This window comes from Temnothorax nylanderi, unplaced genomic scaffold, assembly GCF_030848795.1.
Source record: "Temnothorax nylanderi isolate EJ_2023f unplaced genomic scaffold, tnyl_v1.0 TNYL_tig0022_pilon, whole genome shotgun sequence".
In the NCBI taxonomy this organism is placed as follows: domain Eukaryota; kingdom Metazoa; phylum Arthropoda; class Insecta; order Hymenoptera; family Formicidae; genus Temnothorax; species Temnothorax nylanderi.
In genome coordinates, this window is record NW_027249084.1 from 1,679,473 (window position 1) to 1,695,132 (window position 15,660).

At 40.9% G+C, this 15,660-nt stretch overlaps 2 pseudogenes; one reads left to right on the top strand and one right to left on the bottom strand.

The window, feature by feature from the left end:
* The first annotated feature begins 1,006 nt into the window (after positions 1–1,006).
* On the top strand, positions 1,007–1,477 carry LOC139769464 (pre-mRNA-processing-splicing factor 8 pseudogene; annotated as a pseudogene).
* A 74-nt stretch (positions 1,478–1,551) lies between these two features.
* Positions 1,552–11,137, bottom strand: LOC139769460 (G-protein coupled receptor Mth2-like; annotated as a pseudogene).
* Positions 11,138–15,660: the final 4,523 nt, after the last annotated feature.

Below are 15,660 nucleotides of genomic sequence, written 5' to 3' on the forward strand. Positions count from 1 at the left end.
GAAAGAGAAGGTACCTCGTTAAAGCAGGTCCTCTTTTCGGCCGGGGATGTGGTGAACAGGACAACGGGGGCGGACCCCCTTTAGAGATGACATTTTATAGTTTGCTTTCCGAAGCGTATGGTTTGGAAAACCACGTGAACGCTGGTTTGCATTTATTTGTTTATAAAGGCTTTTAGTACTTTCTCAGGTCTAAGACGCACGAGCTTCCGGTTCGTTTCGCAGCAGCCTAGGTGAGTCATCACGATTGGTGTTTGAGAAAACTTTAGTTTACACTCCACCTTTCAACGTGTAGTTTGATTTAGAAAAGGATCTCTAAAAATCTAAGGGTGATCTTTGAACTTGACGTAAATTGACTATGGCTGGGTTCGTCTTGACGCTTTTCAGCGCTGTAAGTCTTATTCTATCTTCATTGCACATCGAATATCAAACGAGGATAGAGCGATCCTTTCAGTGCTGAAAGCGTCAAGACAAACGCAGCCATTATAGCATATAAATTTTGAATTTTGAAAAGCCCTATATTAAATTAGTGCAATACCTATCTTCTATATGTTTGTCGAATGAAAAAAGCAGGCAGCTACATTAAGTATAAGGCAAACGTATGAGACAAGCATAGAAACAAGATAAAGAACACAATTTTTAGTACATATAATTTAGTCAGCATTTTGATGTTGGCTCCTTTCCGCGTGTTACATCCAATTATAGTTAATACAGAAAATTTAGTCCGATCATTATGTGATTTAAGTCGATCACAAATTACTTCAATTCATTTAGCTGGTTAATTTACGTAATTTCTCTGTTCCATAAATCTACAGTTGTTCTACATAATTTCATTGTATCTAGATGTAGCTACATTTAATCAAGAATTAATTCTCAAGACGCGCAACACACACAAGTTCTCCTAAAAGTCTTGACTAATTATAAACACGCAAACAGTGAGTCGTTTCTGATATTATTATTATCATATTCACGAATGCTATTACGTGAGAATTCACTATTAATAAGTCATCACCACGCCCGGATTATGACGGAGGATACCATCTGGGACGGTGAGAAGACCATCGTTATCATTTGCAGCTTCACGCCCGGCTCCTGCTCGCTCACGGCGTACAAGCTGACTCCGAGTGGTTTCGAATGGGCAAGCAGAACACCGATAAGGGCAACAATCCGAAGGGTTATTGGCCTAGTCATTACGAGAAGGTGCAAATGCTTCTGTCTGATCGTTTCCTCGGCTTCTTTATGGTACCCAGTCAAGGCTCGTGGAACTACAACTTCATGGGCGTGAGACACGACCCCAATATGAAGTACGAATTACAATTGGCGAACCCAAAGGAATTCTATCACGAGGTGCATAGGCCGGCCCATTTCCTCAACTTCTCAAGCTTGGAAGACGGCGATGGCGTTGGAGCTGATCGAGAAGATATGTTTGCATAAAATAAACTTTTTTATTTAAGATTTCAACTGACAGTGAAAGGAGTGCAGGACTCGATCTGACTGATCAATGATAGGAGTGATTGAAAGGAGTACAGGATGTGTGCAAGTAGCGCGCGGGAGTACGTGTTGTAGTGCTTTTTATTTTTTATTTTCTCGTCTAATTATTGTATACGTAGACGATTACAAATACATATATGTAATAGTAATGAATATAGATTAGCCTTTATTACTTAACAATTATAAACTTCTGAACTCTGTGCTCTTATTCTCCTTGTGTTGTAATTCTGTCCACTTGATTTTAAACATTTTGATTTTATAGGTGGGTATAAATACAGATGCGACTTAAATATTAGACGAATGTTTGTGATGGCACTTGTACAGGAATATTCTGTGACCGTATAGAAGCTAAGTGGAGAGCTATATTCTATATGTAATACGATAAATGAAATGCAGCTCCCAGAAAGCTCGGTAAATACACTTCATAATAAATCAACAAAATCTTAAATTGAACGTGAAGATCCTCGATTTAAAGTCTATCTCACGGATTTTCAAAATACATATAATACTATCACGTGTATATGATAAAATATACGAATATATTTCAATTTTTTCGACTTAACTGGCCACAATTTCGTACAAAATCACAGTGATTTTGTACGAAATTGTGGCCAGTTAAGTCGACAAAATTGAAATATATTCGTTAATCATCACTGGCAAGTTACGAAATTGTTTATATTTATAAAATATACGGCTGATATGTGACACAGGTCGGTATTTGCATCGCACATTTGTTGAGCGATAAAATATTATCTTAAAAATTATGTATCCATATAAACGTGCGTTTAAGATATGTCCATTTATATATATATTTTTCTTGAATTTATTTAATAAGATTAAACACTTATGCGAGCGGTGGAAATGTAGACCGACTGTTAATGTAATGAAAATAAATATAGAAAAAGAAAATGTAAGATAGTCTCTTTCATGCACGAACAGAAATGTACTAGAATTGAAATTAAAATTAGTAAAATTATCTGTAGCCTTTTTACTGAGACATTATGGTATAATAATAACGTAATAATAAATCTCTATACATTAAAATAAAATTTATACAAAATTATGGCATACGGCAGTCAATGTACATGATATACACTATGTTTTTGTTCTAATGAGGACGATAATAGATACAGAGCAATTAATTTCTTCAATTCTCTTTAGACTGCAAAAGAGATAAAAAAATCTTGTAAATACATTTTGAAGGAATATAAAGGACGATGGAAACCACCAATCTTGGCGTTCCAAACAAAGAGATCAACGCAAGCAATGTAACATTAATTTTCGAGTGGAGAATTAAGTTACATCATCGCCTAATTGCACGTTCTTCTGATTCATATAGTGGAATCCTTTTCTCACGCTGCAATATTAATCAGCCTCATCGGACGAACTCTTCATGCGGCAATTTGTTTGCACGTAGGGATTGACTTTCTCCTGCAGCGACATCATTCCCGAAGTGGTAGTGCAGGTGCGCGAGGCTGAGCTGTGACAGCCGCTATGGGTCGAGTTTCTGGAGAACAGACCAGGCAACTGAATCGCTTTAGCAGCAGTCGCTTGATCTTTTCTTTCCACACGAATATAATGAAGATGATGAGATTTTGCAGGGCGATTACTAGATCGGTCAGATACCAAACGTACGGCGGCGCGCTCTTCCATAGCCATGATATTGATTCCATGGACCAGGTTATGCCCATGGTGGATATGCCCATCACGATGAACAACTTCAGATAGAGATTCCACCTGCGTGCGAATACATTTGTTTCTGTATCTTCTATAATTTAGGATTACTAAAACAAAAGGCTTCGCGATAAACGAAAGTATTTGAAGTAACCGATGCTCGCTGAAAATAGATATCTTCGGAAAATCGTAATCATCAAGTTTCGGGCTAAAAAACAGGGAGAAAGTTGTCCAAGTTTTCTCAAACAATTTTGAAGAAACGTGATGTCCGTCTTTATGAAATAGGGGAACAACCACTTTTTGGTTTTTATTCGCACGATCGTTTGTCATTCTTTCGAGAATCGCAGACGCTCTCGAGGAATCTCGTACGCGCGCGATCCAAACGGCGACCGATGTGTTTGTTGCTTCAAAAGATTTCGCAATTATAAAAGCAAACCGCCGCATGGGAAAGTTGCCGTCTAAAAATAATCATCACGTTGGGAACGAGGACCGATCGACATTATGCAAAGCTGTTCGGCAAACTGATATATCGGCGTATAATCATATATTAATATGATTATCAATAACGTATCAGTGTAATGATGCTTGTATACAAACCATTGCTTATTTTCATCGTGGCGTCTGCTTTCCGAGCTTCTCAAATGAGCAGCTGTGTCCTTCTTGTGACGCATAATATTTAGTGCAGTAGAGATAAACAGGCAAATGTTGCAGATAAGGGTGACACTCATGGGTCCGTAAAAATATATCGCCCTCGCCTCGTCCGCTGAAACGGAGAATTAAATTTCTCGCATTTTTTTACGTCGCATTTTGCAAGAACTTAACTTTGACAATTCTCAAATCTGGTCTTGATAAAACGTATGGTTTTAATAGAACGTCACTGTCATAAGCTATTAGTAAACGTTCACTTACTATTGAACCAACAATACAGCATACCGAACTCCGGTCGGATCAATTCCTTTGGCACGCTGGGAACGAAATCCATGATGACACAAATGACGGTGAGAATGGAAGCGCTTCCCCACGCGTAAATCGAATACATAACGAATTCTTTTCTCTCTCGTTGCTTCACGCTTCCTTGTAACGGACGGAATCTTCTGCAAAATGTGATTTACATGCCTTACATGATTTACATAATTATCGCTTTTGGTCGCGCTTCTCGGAAATATGACCGAAATTATTACTATTTCGAATTTAATTTCCTACAGTTATTTAAGAAACGTATACAAAGAATTATTTAGAAACGTTTAAAGACTGACATGAAATATTAGATTGTTCTTGTAACTTTCAAAGATGTCTTTAAACTCTATCAATCTAAAGTAAATGGGTAGCTCTATGGTAACGCAATTAAGTTTGAATGCTACAAGTTTTATATGTAATCTCTTCAAAGATTTTTATATACAATAATTATTTCTTTCTAAATTAATGATATTTCTCTCTCTCTTTTTAGTTGCAGCAATCAATGCAATATGGCCTGATTTAAGTATGGAATGAGAAATGGAATGCACGTGGCGGAGTGGTATAGATGGACACGGACGATCAACATAAAAGAATTCAAGTTAAAGAATTATTATTAAAATTACATAAACACAATCGTGCTGAGCCGAAAGATGATTCACGCTTTCCCGTAAGGACACGCGTGTAGAGGCGATGACAATGATGTGCGCGGATGATGCGTGCACGCAATAAAGGAGGAAATTAATCCGATTCCAAGTACGATCCGCGCCGGACGCGCGTCCGAGCCGCCCGACACTCTTGTAATTGATTACAAGAGACCGGGCGATGTGCGTACACAGCAGTCGTCACACCCTTGTAGTAGGGTGAAACGGGCTTGGCGACAGCGGGGTCAGTTCATCTCCTCTGCGAGAACGGTAAATACTGTAAATAGCGACACGACAATATCGCGTCATGAAATTTCATTGACACGCGAGAGATAATAAATTACTTTATAGCATTCCACACGCGCATAATAAGAAAGAATGAAAAAACGAAGCGCATCACGTGCCGTAGACATGACCAGAAAAATGTACGATTTGTATTGATAATGTTAAACGACTGTTAAATTGATCATGGCGACACGAATGATGATTTATATACTCGTATCGCAATCTTTTCTTAATCTCATTTTAGAAAATACGTTAAGACGACTCCGTTAATGTATACGAAATTGTATATTCATTAATAATTAATAGATCATTGATAAATGAGCGTGTTCGACGTATTCACGCAGAGTGAATACCAACGTTCGAGGATACGCTTTGCTGACATTTTCCGTTCACCCGAATATTGCTTGTCCGAATGGCATCTCGGACCGACGTCCAACCGCGAAGGAGATCAAAATTAACTCGGCTGTGTTTGCATCACATACGCGCGCCGCTCACGTAACGGATATTAATTCGCGTCCTATCGCTATCAATTTCCCCTGTTTGTTAATTATTAAATTTCTATACCACAAGCGCCGGATCAAGTGGCGCTTGCGAAAATATTTGGCGAATCAATTAACTCATTTTGACCTAGAACTCGATCCGAAAGCGTTTTATCTTTGATAAACCGTAATTAATGTTCGATCATAATTATGAATATATATAAAATATAAATGGTAATTATATATAAATATAAATAAAAGTAATTTATATATAAATTATATATAAAAGTGAGATGGTTTTTTTTTAATGATTACCTTCGAGATTCAGGTCTAAATATTTTGCTCCATTTTGTTCAAGAAATATTACAAGATATCTTCAAAATCCAGATCAATGTCTATTTCTACCAACGCGGATTAACTTTAATCTCGGTTTAACTTAATTTTTATCTTTTTCTAACTGTTACAACTAGAAAAAGATAAAAAGTAAATTAAACCGAAATTAAGTTAATCCGCGTTGGTAGAAATAAACTTAAATATTCTAAATAAAGTCAAAAATTACGTGACCCGACAGGCCAAATCTCATTTATTAAAACTCACGACGTTTCAACCATAATCTGGTCCTTCTCAAGTGAGATATTATAATTTAATACGCAACATTAAACATCATGCGTCGCCAAACGTTGTATCCTAACTACATCGTGCGAACGCCAAATGTTTAGTGTGTCAAAGAAATAAAAATGTAAAATTGTAAAAATATAAAGAAAATTAAACTGAACATCTCCACTATATATAATGATCATTGTGACTTTGACCATGGCACGGATATAGTGGAGAAGATGTTCAGTTTAAATTTCTTTCAATTTTACATTTTCATTTCTTTGACGCACTAAACATCTTGGCGTTCGCACGACGTAGTTAGGATACAACGTTCGGCGACGCATGATGTTTCATGTTGCGTATTAAATTATAATATCTCACTTGAGGAGGACCAGATTATGGTCGAAACGTCGTGAGTTTTAATAAATGAGAATTGGCCAGTCGGGTCGCTTAATTTTTTATTTTATATTAAATTATTTACTGGCGAAGAAAAGGTTATCATTGGCCTAGTTTACACCGTGCGACCTGATCGCGACCTGACCTATGCCCTGACCTAAAATAGGCTTCTAAACAAAACGTTTACACCATGTAGACCTATGATACTTTTGGTCGAATATAGATAAAAATCCAGTATCCAGTATTTATTGGTACACTCTCTGCACTTTAGGCGATCTTTAGGTCACCTGCGTTTACACGCGTTACGTCCTACTTTAGGTCTACGCCTAATTTAGGTCAGGGCACGCGAAAAAGAGACCTGACCCAAGCGAGGTCGCAACTGTTTACATCGTCGCGACCTATCGTGTTTGGGTTGAATATAAGGTATAGGTCGCGGCCTAAACGCACGGTGTAAACTAGGCCATTGTTTTTATAAATATCTTGCTCTATTTCGTTCAAGAAATATTACAAGATTGTCTTTAAAAGATAATTTAATTGCAGATAAAATATAGTATGGAATATTTTGATAGCCTACCCGAATGTCCACCAAATGTCAAAGCACATCACGTTTAACCAGAAGAAGCTTGCCAAAAACGAGAAGTAAATGATGAAGCCTGAAACAGAATAAACAACTATTAATCACGCATTATGGTTCCATTATCATAAGCCTTATGATAATAAGGCTTATGATCGCCCGTAAAGAAACAGGTTTACACTGTCTTTCTGCATCAGGAATTTATTTAGTCGAAAACGGTAAACCTTGACGATAATATGCGCTACATTGAATTAAACATTGCGATTTAAATATTGTGTCAGAATCACGTAGAATCTTCCGCAAAAAGAAAAGGAAAAAGATACTTATCCAAATAAAGTTCCAAGTTGATTACATATCACAATTTAAATTTTACCCGCTTTTTATTTAATTTTTTCCCCCAAGGTTTTAATAAATGTTTACATTCAAATTATCGGGGAGAGAGAGAAATCATGTATTTGTACTCCCAATATTATATGCTGTATTAGGGTCGATTCAGACACAGCCGTGCCGTACCCGTACCGTATCCGTATCGTTAACATTAGACAAGGCTGGAGACACATTAGACAAGGATGGAGACAATAGGAATCCTTGTCTAATGTTTCTGTCCGTGATACGGTACGGGTACGGCACGGCTGTGTCTGAATCGACCTTTATATGATGTGTTCACTGTATTATTATATGCTGTACCTATTATTATGCAAACGGTATCCGATATTAGTGTCTGTGCGGTTAGCTGAATTACCGCGAGGAACGTGTACGCGACGAACAACGAGCCGACGTATCCACGCAGCGTGTAGCCGTGCATGTTCTGAAGCTCCGGCAGTATGGAATACACCACGAATGTCGTTAATAGAAACGGCAAGGATACCAGACCCGCATAATAGCGACTGTATTTTTCCTGGAAGACTGGTTCCGAGGAATCGGAGGGATCAAAGCAAACAGCTATCTCGTACTTATCCCGTTGCCAGACGATGAGGCAGTATGAATCGGCATCGACCAAGTATTCGCTACGCGGTAGATACAGCGAGCCATTGAGGAGCAACATAAACGTGTCATAAGATGGGAACTCGTCAGGATCAAGCACAAAGCGTCCGACTTGGCACGGATCGTGGACGGTCAGCTGAAAGATTTGGTCCACCTTGCCGATCGGTCCTCTCTCAAGCGCCTCGATCGTCGCCTGCTCGTACACACCCGGAAAGGGATAACGCCCAACGTTCTCAGCAACGCATTGATCCTTGATCATGCGAACGCCGAGGGGGCAGCAGAGCGGAATGCAGGTACTGTTCTCGCACATCTCGTACGGAACGACGTTTCTTTTATTATCATCCTGATAGAACTTTCCAAGGAGCTCGTACGTTAAGTTGCTTCTGTCTTCGATCAGGTCTTGCCTCAGGTTTCCAGGGGGTTCATGTGCTGTGGAGTTGATCTTGTCATCTGTAGAATTCGTACGAAGCTCCATCGACGTTTGATCGCCGCCCCCGTGATCCTTCGTGGAATGCGCGTGAAATTCATACCGCACCGAGTCATCATCCTCGTGGATACTCGTGGAGTTAAGACGGAGCTTGTACTGCACGTCGTCGCTACTCCTGGTGGAATTTTCATGAGCGTTATAACGCATAGTTTTCGCATCGCCGTTACGATTTATCGTGGTAACATTAGTATGAATCTGATATCGCACTGTAGAATTATTCCGCTCGTTGTCGCTCGTCGTCGTCGTAGAATTTTCCCGCGGCTCGGAGGAGGAAGCGACGAATAGAAGCGTGCAGCAGCAAAGCGCGAGATTTCGTCGACGCATCGTCGACCTGTTGACACGTCGAAATTCACTGACAACCGTCTTGGTTTTCTCTTCGTGCTTTTGTAGTCAAATGTCCAGCGAGCGCAACGATATCGCGAACTACGGAAACAAGAAGAATACGCGTGATGATATCGTGTATTCAAGTACGTCAGAGTAAAACAAGATTTACGTCTGTACCGAGTTATCGACGTATGTGATAATAATTAAGTGTTTATCGGAGAGAACGGAATAAACGCAAGAGGAGGCAAAGAGCTCTTGCACGATTCTCTCTTTTCTTTCTTCTCAAGCGAATCGTCGAAACAAATGTAAAATCCATTCGCGGTTCAAATATAGCAATTGTTATCACTAACGATTACGGTTGATTTTCAAATATCTCGCTGAATTCGATAAAGCCTAGTGTTCGGTTTCACCGCGACTTTTCCTCATGACGGACGAGGGAAGAGCGGGCGAGAAATGCATGTACTCGCGCGAGCAACGGGACGAGACTACCAGACAACGAGCCGGCGGCTTTAGAAAAGCAGAGGCTACCTGCTGCGAAGCCGCGGTATACAGGGCGGTTCGAGAGAAAAAAAAGATGTTCATTGACAAACTTCTCCGGTCTACGGGATGGTAGCTTGACCAATCGAGCGGCAACGTAAACTTAGATACTTGGCTGTTTAGATATTTACAACAAAACGCTACGCAAAAACCGGTTTGTCCTCGCCCGTATCTCCCATCACACTCATTAGGGGAATCATTAACATTTGTTTTACAGGAAATCGAACATGGCGATGGCTCGAGAAGCGCCGACATCAGGTTCTCTTTTCAGATCTAATGGGACTTTCCACGTTGAAAGAACTTTCTTGTTCTCGCTTTCCGCGAAATAACGCGAAACGAATACCAAGGATTAAATTTGTAACAGGAAGCATATATAGGTAGTATACAGTTCTTGCATCATTACTAATCACAGAGATATTGGAGTCGCGCGTGCAGAAAAAAGCATGATTCATACGTATACCTATTTACGATGTGCTCCATATTAATGGGTGGAATAGATAGTGATAACGTATATTTCACATGTGATAACGCACGTACATGTGCGTTTAATTATAATGCAATTATAAAGTAACCAATCCTTATAGATCCATGTTATGAATCTGTGATTGTTATTTTCATGAATATAAAAAAAAAGAAATTTATTATAATGTCTCCTTCTTTCATTATGGATTAAGTTTTGTTAGAGAGAAAAAATCGGAAACTATCTTATATCTAGAAGATCTATACTTTTTATTTATCCAGAGTAATATATTATTTTTATTTATTCAATATTTATTTCTTATTTCAATTTTTTTTCTCTGCGATTGTTCTATCGAACAATGTATTACGAATTAATCAATCCAACTGATGATTAAGCGCACAACTTCGTGACTATGAATATAGGTTCATGATTAATCTTCTTCAGTCATCAACCGATAATCTTATTATAAACTAAAACTATAAACTAAATATAAAAAATTAAAATATGAATATAAGAGATTTAAATAATGTCTCATTTGTGCAGAAAAAACTTTTACCTAAATATAATGGAATATTAATATCAAATAAACAATATTCTCGTCTCGCTTGAAATAATTCAACAGTTTTTAAAAGGAACTGTAGACTCGCAACGTTGGTTACTAGAAACTATAGAAATACCAGAGTGCTGCATGCAAAGTGTTAATAATCATTACATTATGGTAATTATTTAATTATTAATTAACTTAACGTAAAACGTCATCCGCTCTGCCCACATTCGTGTAGATGCTCTCTCGAGATAATATTCCCAAGATTATCATTCTGCATAGAAAATAAGGTGTAAGGAAAATAAGCGCAAAACGATGTAGACTTGTTTCGGACATTAAAATTAAAATATATTACCTTGCTACGAGAGCTCAATTATTTTACCGCACGTAAACAAGGCGCGGTTATTAAATCTCTCCCACGTTACATACGGTATTAAAGTAATATATAACGCCGCAAGATAATTATCTTTCAACTCTGCCAAAATTGTATCAAGTTTTCGATCGCGATAACGAACGAATATATCAGCGGCTGAAATTGCGACGGTGTTGACCGTCGCAATTAGCAGATACTTAAAGAGGAGGCCGCTTACCTGTGGTGAAACACAGCACGCGTATCGGAGATACGTAAATGTAGTTGACCAGGATCAGGAAGACGTAGGCGATGACCAAGCAGATGACATAGCACATGAGCGTCTTGCCGAAGAGGTTCCTCAACCCGGGGGTGATCGCGTACACCAGGAAGGTGGCGACGAGGAACGGGATGGAGACCATGATGCCCACATGGTGGTGAGTGTACGTCTCCTCGTTTAACTCGACGCGGCGACGGTCACCTTCCAGTCGATGCAATAATTCTAGAAAGAAATGACCTTTCCGTCGGCGTCTACGAAGCTGCTGTTCGCCTGAAGAACAATCTTGTCCTCGCCGTATTCGTCGGGATTGAGGGCGTAGAACACGTTGCGGAGCAGATGTTGTCCTGCACCAGGAGGAAATGCTTTCTCTGCTCGTCGATGTCCTGAATCTCCTCGCTCATCTGGTCCCTCGACAGACGCAGATGCTGCCTGGTTGCCGCGCTTGCCAGCCTCGTCATATCGTTCTGGGACATCTCCTGACATATCACTTCCTCTTTCGAATTCCTGAGAACCTGGTCGTCGCGGCAGCATTTCCTGATGCAGTTGCGCAATCTGCAAGTGCAACCGTAAGTGAAATTGCAGTCGGTCCAGCATAATTCGGCCGGATAGTCGATGCCGTCGTGGAAAATGCTGCCGTTATTGTTCTCCGCGCCGTCAACGCCGTTCTCCAGACCGTGGACCACGCTGAGCGACGGCGAGCAGCGCCGATCGTTACTCAGCGACGACGGCATCGTCGGCACTGTCGGCCGTCAGCAAAAGCAAACCGCATGCAGCAAGGAGAATCGTCAAATTGAAGGAGCGGCCGCGCCTCGCGACAAAGGCGTCGAAGAGCGTAAACTATCGGCCGGAACCCGTGCGACGATCAGCGGTGGCTCCGCTTCACGCCCGGCGCTCGGCGCCCGGCATATCTGCGTCGGAGGATGCGCGCCGCGACGAAGCGTCGCGACGCTTCGCGATCGCACGCCCACGATGAGGACTTTTCCCCGCTCGGGGAAGAAGGCCGGCATTCTTGAACGGAAGAAGACGCGCGTCAGCTTATCTCCAGCGCATATTAATAAGCCCCAGATAACACACACGTCTCAAATCGGGACAGATGACGAGAAAGATGTCTTATGTAGTATAACGTTTTTAAAAGAACATATGTCCCAATTTGGGATATTATGTTCACTGGGGGCCGCTTGGGTTTAAATCCGGATCGATCGCTGGATCCTTTTACCTTTCATTTCCGCAAATCTTGCGCTTCGCTCGGGATCTAAAAGCTTTGACGAAAAGCAAGAATAAACGCGTGTTCTTCATTTATAAATAGTACTGTATTCAGAGGACTTGGTTAAATGGCGTGTGTGTGAGTGGTAACGGTGAAAGGGCGTTGTGTGATTTTAGCTTTGTTTCTGTTCAAAGATTAGTATGAGGCGATAGGGGTAATGGAAAGATAGGGTGTAAGCAGTAGGGTAGAAGCGTTGAGAATATTAAGGGAGAATAAATAGTGCATTCAGAAAAGAATGTTTATACACATAGCTATGCTTACGTTGTCATTGTTTGGAGACGAGGATCGAGGATCGAGGAAGTAGATCTACCAGTCGTTTTATGAAACTTTATCAACCGGGCTTGTAACGACAAAAGTTATATTAGTTTTGAATTCTTCCTTGAATCCTTGAGTTTCCTTGAGTCTCCCTTCCGCCGCTGCGTTGTTGATTAATGCAATTCTTATGCGCGCACATGCATTTCTCGCTTCTTTGCCTGTGGAAGAAGCAAACGGAATATTAGAATTACCCAACAATCGTACCTAGTAATGTGTTCCTGTTCAAACTCTCGAAAAAGTTCAAGAAAATGTTGGAGTATCGCCGACTTTTCTTTCTTCGAGCAATTCGAATGTATGCTCGCTGCCATCAGAATTCAATACCCGCGCCATCTACACGCAAAACGCTGAAACTCGTCAGGCGAGTTACCAACTGTCGATAATCGTCAGATTTACCAAAATCATTAATCGATGCGGTCGATAATAAAGGTGAAAATTTCATGAGGGCAGTGAAAAGCAACAGCAGATCGTACTGATTGGCTACAAAATAGAGAAGTTCTAAAAACTTGAGAACTTCTCTATTTTGTAGCCAATCAGTACGATCTGCTGCCTGCTGCTGCTTTTCCCTGCTCATGAAAGAAAGTTACTATCATCTGCGGTTGCTAGGTTACCGCATGCTTACGACAATACGACATGGCGCTTCTTGAATTCGTGAATTATTTTTGAACACCTGCGTCGTTTATTTTTGTAAATATTGAATCTGCAATTTGCAAAATATTGAATCTACAAATTCTTACGTGCATACTACGATCGCATACGGTTCAAATTGGATGAGGTTAACTCATAAACGGCGTGAAGGACGAGATTTCAAGCTGCTTATCCCAGGTCTGTCTGACCTGCCCTTCTATAACTATTAAGTATTTTTTTCTCTTCCAAGAAGAGCTCGGTTGCATATCCGTGTTGTCATATTTTACAGAAGTTGCGAGAGAGACGGATCTTACAAGGGCATTTAAAATCCGAGTCCGGTAATAAGAGCGAGGCTCGAACGCGCGATGCTATCAGATAAGACGGATCAGCGGATTAACCTAAGCGGCCGTAATCTTATCGTCGAAATGCAAGCGAATCTCGACCGTATTGAGGAGAGAACGCAAACGCGAGAAAAACAACGGTTTAACGAGCTCGAGCGGCCCCCCAGCTGAGCAATTACCCGTGATTAAGAGATGCGGCTTACGAAACACGTTTACGATTGCGTGATAGACACCACGGAGCTTCCACTTCCTTCTGCAGTACAATGGCACCCAGCCGACTCGAGCTAGTTCGCCGTTGCCGTCCGTTGCGCTTGCCGATCTCGCGACGTCGACAAGGTAAATTCTCATTCTTCGTGAGATCTGCCTCATTCCTATATTCGTCATTCCATGTGGCTGGCGGTTCCTCGAGTAAAATCCAGCCTCGATTTTTTAATCGTTTGGCTGGGAATTTAAACGAGGAGACGATCCAGTTTCAAATATCAAAGATTTAATATGTGTACTCTAAATCGTTAATGAACAGCTACTTCCGCTTCTCTCGAAACATTTCAACTCTAAACCACTTCTCTATATTGATGAGATTTAAGAATTCCTAAGGAATATTTTCTCTGCTTTCTATTTATCCTCTTGTTAATTTATTTCAGCAGGTCTCTTGTGTCTTGTTGCATTTCTCTGGTAGTAAGATGGATCGTGTTCCGTGCACACTGCACGCGAATAGTTCGTTCATGTGCCCGCGTAATCACGCGTGATCCTTCGCTTTTTGCCGGATGGGCCGGATGACGCAAGAGTAATAATCGGTCATTGCTATCTCGTCGAGACACTCGCGGCAGCCGAGCGTGTCGCAAAATTGGCGCGTACACAATTGTCAATCGTCGATAACGACCGACGTCACCGACATCACCGCATTAAGCTTTTTTTTACTTCTTTCGTTTTTAATTTCCATCTTTTTTTATTTGTTTACTAACATTTTGTTATGTATTTTATAGATGACAAGCCTGGAGAATATAAAGAACATTTTGAAAACTGCAGACGCTGTAACGTTCGATGTAGTTTCCACCGTTATAACGGAGGAAGTTATCGACACGAGCTTGCCAATATTGGTTCTGGAACGCTTGAAGGAAGCCATTAGCATTAAATCCAGACTAAATCAAAGTCAACGAGAAGAGCTTGGCTTGATAAAACAAGCATATGACAACCCACACGAAGCACTATCCAGGATCAAGAGACATTTGCTCACGCAGAGGGCCTTCAAGGAAGTTGGCATGGAATTCATGGATCTTTACAGTCATTTGATTCCTGTGTACGATGTGGAACCGCTCGAAAAGATCACGGATGCTTACCTCGATCAATATCTGTGGTACGAGGCGGACAAGAGGTGAATGTTCCCACCGTGGGTGAAACCGGCCGATACGGAACCGCCACCGCTTCTCCTTTACAAGTGGTGCCAAGGTATCAACAATCTCCAAGATGTGTGGGACGTCAGTGAGGGTGAATGCAACGTGTTGCACGAATCGAAATTTGAGAAGCTGTACGAGAAGATGAATCTTACGCTGCACAACAGATTGTTACGCCTGATAGTCAATCATAATATCGCCGATTATATGACTGCGAAGAATAACGTGGTTATCAATTACTATTAAAGACATGAATCACACCAACAATTACAGCATTATCAGGGGACTGCAATTCGCGTCTTTTATCGCCCAATACTACGGACTGGTATTAGATCTACTTGTGCTGGGTCTCCAACGAGCCAGCGAGATGGCTGGTCCGCCGCAAATGCCAAACGATTTCTTGACGTTCCAGGACGTCGCCTCCGAAACGGCGCATTCTATTCGATTGTACTGCCGCTACGTCGACAGAATACATCTATTCCTGCGCTTCTCTGCCGACGACGCGAGAGATCTTATCCAGCGTTATCTCACTGAGCATCCTGATCCGAACAACAAGAACATCGTCGGCTATAACAATAAGTCGGCCCATTTCTTCAACTTCTCAAGCTTGGAAGACGACGATGGCGTTGGAGTTGATCGAGAAGATATGTTTGCATAAAATAAAACTCT